A 5,616-nucleotide genomic window follows, 5' to 3' on the forward strand; every position below is an offset into this window, starting at 1 on the left:
TCTGCCATTTTCAGCTGATCAGCCTCCAGCTAAAATTCTTGTGACCATTTCCTAAAAATGTGACCTTACTTTTTATATTCTTTATATTCTTAAATTTGACCCACTTCTTCATCTTGGGAGATGGGTCTGGCTTCTTTATTTGACTTTTAAACATCATGGTTTTTGTCCTCCACTGTAGAAGTGATGCATCCCACCTCTGTGCCAGCAGCATTTCTAAATACGCCAGTTTGTTCTGGAGAGGTTCAGTAATTAATGTTTTAATTGGGGTTAGTCCCAAGATCAAGGATTTCTGTTAGGAACTGCTCTCCATTGCAGCATCTTTCCTTGCATCTCAGTAACCTGCCCCCTGCTCACCTAACCCAGAGCTCCCATCTCAGGCCTCATCTAGCAAACAAATAATTTCCCATGACTCCAGCTGAGCTGTGTGTTACTCATATTAGCGTGAAGAGAAAGCAGGTTGTGTGATTTTATGGCTTGGGAGTGTTTTTAAAGGGGTCCTGAAACAGTGAGTCATGGTTAATGTTTGTCTTTTATGGGCTGAGAAGTGTCTGCTCTCGGTCCTGCAATAATAGCTACTCAGCAGCTTACTGGGGGGGTTAAAATACACAGTGGCTTAATATTTGACTAGAATTGTAGCTCTTAGACATGCACAGCTTGTAAAAAAAATGAGTAGCAGCCTGCGTCACCTACCTTGATGTGACCGCTGTGGGGACCCAGCACCCACCAGCAGGTGGGCGCCCAGCTGCTGGAAGGAAGGGTCCCAAAAAGGCAGAAAAAACAAGGAAGACTTGCTCCAGGTCCCCTTTGCCCAGCCAAGTGGCATCACAGCTTGCAGTGACTTCCTGACAGCCGCTCTGTTCTGCTCGGCTGTATCTGAGAACCGCTCCGTGTGTAACTAGCACTCGGGAGACAGGTTTGCTTGCTTGCTTGTTTTGTTGTATTTGCCTCGGGTTAAACCTCCTGGTGTGGTTTAGGGGCGAGACCCGGATGCAAGTGACGGCACAAAGCTGTGGCAAAGGAAGGAGACGGGGAGGGATCTCAGCAGGCCATGACTAACTGCCCGTCCTGAGGAATCAAGCCAGGGAAAGGATGACAGGCTGCTGAGTCCTCACCAGAGTCTTTCCCACCTTACCAAGGGCAGCTGTGGGGAGGGAGGACTGTTTCTGCGGGGAAGTTCCTGTCTGTTGTCCTGCACGGCGCTGTGCCTCTTATTTTATTGTTGCTAGTCACGGTAAGCTGTTAAGTACAGGAGCGCTAGGAAAGGAAGAAGGGGAAATTGTGCTTAGACTAGTTACGCTGAGGAAGCATCTAAATTTTCGCCATGTCTGCATTAGGCTCCTATAGGGAGATAGTTATGGAAATGGCTCCTTTTGTGAAGCAAAGAGCCTTCAATTTGCAGGAAGCTGATAAAATTTAACATTTCCTATTGAAGTTCCCAGAGGTGACCTGAGCTGTTCTTGATGGGCTGGGGTGTTCCCCAGGCCCCTCCTTCTCCCTCCCTTCCTGCAGACACCACAGCCCCTGGGAAGCTGCAGGTCTTCAATACCTTTGGGCCGGCTGCCAGCACCTCCTCTGCTCTCCCTTGCATTTGGGGATGGAGATCAAAACACATGTTTTTGGAACCAAAACCAACATGGATGGATTTTTCAAAGAACCCCAGTTAGTGGCATTTAATTCACATTGCCTTTAACAAAAGCCTTTAGCCCTTACCCTTCTGACTGCATTACCAAGGCCGAGGGGGCTGAGGGCTGCCTCTCCTAGCCCCTTGCCTTTACTGCTGGGACAGGGCTGCTTCTTGAGCCGGTGCCAAGTCCCCAGTTTGGGGTTCCCCAGTCAAATACAAGCGTTGGGAGCTGTTTGTCCCTCAGTATTCCTGCCTCCTCACTGGCCTTTCACTGCCTCGCAGAAGGCCGCCCTGCCAGGGAGAAGAGTGCTTGGCCGCCGCTGAGGAGCACCAAGGCTCTCCACCTGCAGGCGGGAAGCCAGCACTGCTGCTCGGGTGAGGGCTGTGTGTGCTGGAGCCTCGTGGCTGCTTCCTCAGCTCTCCATGGGCTGGGAATGGACAATGCGGTCTCCATGTCTAGCAAGAGCTCGGGGGCAACGGGGCAGCTTTTTCAGTTTCCATGCTGCAGAGGAAGCACCAGAGGGTGAGGGCAGTGGCTGGCAGAAGCTGGGGCACAGGGGTACCAGGGCTGCCACAGGGCTCAGGGCTCTTCTGACCTCCAGCCCTGGCTGTTTTCTGATCCACAGAGTTACTTCAGTGCCTGCTTCTGCCCACAAGAGCATGAAGAACATCCTTACCTTGTGGTGTCTATGTAGCATTGGTACAGTCACCTCTGCTGCCTTTCCTGGCTTAATTTGTGCTAACTACCATGTTTGTAACCACAGGGAAAGTGATTATTTTCTAAAGCAGGTGGGGAGTGGCTCCTGGCTGTCTTGAAGGAAAAAAATTCCTCTCTGGGTTGAGACACGAGGGTAAGAGGCCATCCAGCTCTCTAGAAAGAGGAGCTGGGGCCCTGCTGAATTATTGAGGGTGTGTAACTGCTGTCGGCTTGGAGTGAAAGAGGAACACCGGCTTTGGTCACAGGTGTGGGGTGGAGAGTGTGAGCTCCAGGAGGAGCGTAACTGGATCCATCTCTTGCACTCATTTGCTCCAGTGCCTCAGCTGTTTGGCACCATGACACAAGCGTTCAGCTTGGTGGCCCTCTTCGGCTGGGGCCGTAGATCGTTGCAAAAGCCCACCTTTTGTGGTACTGAATACCACCCGGCTCCTCTCAGAGGCAAAAGCTCCCTCCTAGGGCAGGCAGCTGGTGCACCCATGGGAGATGCTGCCTTCCTCCCCAGGGACAATGCTGCCCATCCTGCACGAGGCCCACAGGAACCTCTACTGTGCCCTCACGGGGTGATTTTACACATTGCCTTTTTGCTTCTTCCTCCTGCTTTAATGATTGATTAGAACAGCTTGTGGCAGGAGGAGGCCTACTTCATCTGTAAACATTTATTTTTGCATCGCCACCTTCTTGCTACAAAGAATTCATGACTAAGCGCTTATAACCCAGAGCAGGATAATAAACATCCTGTAGTGCAGCTCGCTTTGGCGTGCCGCTCTCCTAAGGGCCTCTGGCATTCCCCTGTGACCAACTTGCTCCCCTGTGTGGTGACACTGCTCGAGCAGCACGAGGACACCAGGGGCTTATCGTAGCTTTGCTGATAAAGCACAGACAGTGGGGTAAGCCTGCCTGTGGACATTCTCAGGTGTGGTATCTCAGTCCATTACTCATGCTCAAGTGGGGTTACCAGTCAAGAGAGGCTCCATCTGCTTGAAGAGCAGGCAGCTGCCATTAGGGCAGGGTGCATGCCCCTCTTCCTCACACCCATCCCATGCTTCATAAAGTCAGCTCAGCTGACAGAGGATTAACAGGGCAAGCTCCATCTTCCATGCAGAGGTCACCTGGCCTAAGGAAGAGCATCAGGGTCAGCATGTGGGATGGAGGAAGGGGACAACTTCCCTGCCAGCTTCAGCCACTGCAAATTTTTGGATGGATTGCTTTCTCTGGTCTTAACGCCAGCCTGCCTGGAGTTCTGCAGGAAAATCTGTCACCGTTTGTGGCAGTGGGACCAAGGAAAATGTAGGTTGTTTTACTCCGTTTGAAAAAAAAAGCCAGACTTTGAACACCAAGATAGAGCACTTCTGTTGGGAGACAATTTAATACCTGGCAAAGTGTGTCCTTTGGTCCAGATTTACTCCATGTTTGGATTGCCTATTAACCTTTGAAAAGTCAACAGTTGTAAACACATTATAAGATATTCATGGGTTTTGCAAGATTTTTAACTGTTAAGAATCTCTCCTCAGGGAGTATGCTCCCACCCTCTCGTAGTATGGATTTTTCTGGGAAATTTTGCTGTAAGACAGCTTTAGGAGTGAGACTAGGGGATGAATACAGTCAAGCAGTGAGGAAAAATGGGGCAAGCTTAGCAAATTAATTAGCTGACAACTGGCTTCTGAATAGAAGCTTCAGTCTGTCTGAAAAGCAGGTGACATGATACCAATTTTAGGTATACTTTAGTACTTTGTCCTTCCCTTTAATGGGGCTGGAGCAAGCTTCAGGATAAACACTTTGTGGAACTATCTGTCAAAAAAGACTTTTTTTTTTTTTAAATTTCCCCCAAACTCAAGTTGAGAAGAAGGGCTTGAACATCTCTGCTTATTTTTCTACCAGCCTGTGTAGGAGTTGCTGCTGGCTGGCTGTGCCACCACCTCTGGGCACAGCGATGTGGCTTTGGCAGGGGGCCTGGATCTGACTTCCAGAGAAAGCCAGTTTCCACCTTACGTACTATTTCCACACAAACCATGGGCCTGAAGCTGCTGATCTGCTTCATGGCAGAAAATCTTGGTGGGTTCATCTGTGTGACAGGGCAGCACCCAGTGCAGGTCATGGGAGGGCTCTGGGGACAGATGGATAAATGGGTGTGATATAGCATCGGAAGCAGGGACGGGTTTCCTGCTGCCATGGCACTCCATAAACACGTCTCATTTGATTTCTGCCCCTCTGATCAGCGCTGCTCACGTGTCCCTCTAACATGGGACAGGGGAATAATGTTGCAGACCTTTAACCCATATTCCAGTAAGAAGGAGACTGTAAACTAATCAATGATAAATATTGTAACAGTTTATGATGTTTCAGCATTATCCTGTTTACCATAAATACCTTCCTGTGAGAAGCAGATAACGCTTTATCCCTCGATAGTTATGCCATCACAGCACATCCTGTACAATTTTTTTTAAGAGCACAGATTTTGTTTTCTCTCTGAAGTGCCTTGCTGAGATGGTCCGGTCACCAAGATTTCTACAAAAAGATTTTTGAGAAAGCTGGACTGAATTTACAGAATTGGGAACAATGTAAAATGGGGCTGCTGAGACAGAGGTTGGCTTGCAACAACATTGACCCACCATTCCCATCATTGTAAAAGAGTAGATGTGGCCACCTGACCCCAGACTGGTTCTCTTTACCTGTGTTAGGTCTAGTCCTATAGCCCTACCATGGCAGCTATGCCATTTCAGTGGGAACTAAACCCTGTAGCTGCAGGTGACATAAGTTCACAGTGGCTAGTGGAGCTCAAACTCCACAGGATTTAATGAATGATGTATGGATCAGCCCTCTGGATTTGCACATGCACATCAGTTACACCTGTAGGAAAAGTAATTTAAAACCTCCTTCTTCCCCACCTCCTGCCACTTCTTGGAGCTGGCTTGCGTTAAATATTAACAAACCTTGTTTATCAGTTCCCTGCTTCACTTGGCTTCTTTTAACAGCAGATGTTATTACAACAACCCCTCTCCCCTCCCTCCCTGCTCGTCAGCAGCGCCGGTTGTGAAACCCAAGAGCCTGCTCCAGTAATTCTGCCTGCAGCGCCCGGCCGCTGCCCCGGCTGCTTGCTGTCCCCCGCTGCGCTCCCTGGTATTGCTGATGCTGCCTGCCTTCGGCGTCAGCGAGGAGCTTGTGCCCTGAGCCACGAGCTGCAGGGAAATACTGGTTAAGAGACAGAGGAGAGTGGCCCACGGGAAGGTGAGTTCCTGCAAGTGGAGAGGAGGAGGAGGAGGAAGAAGCAGTGAGG

Source organism: Cygnus atratus, chromosome 5, assembly GCF_013377495.2.
Source record: "Cygnus atratus isolate AKBS03 ecotype Queensland, Australia chromosome 5, CAtr_DNAZoo_HiC_assembly, whole genome shotgun sequence".
Classification (NCBI taxonomy): domain Eukaryota; kingdom Metazoa; phylum Chordata; class Aves; order Anseriformes; family Anatidae; genus Cygnus; species Cygnus atratus.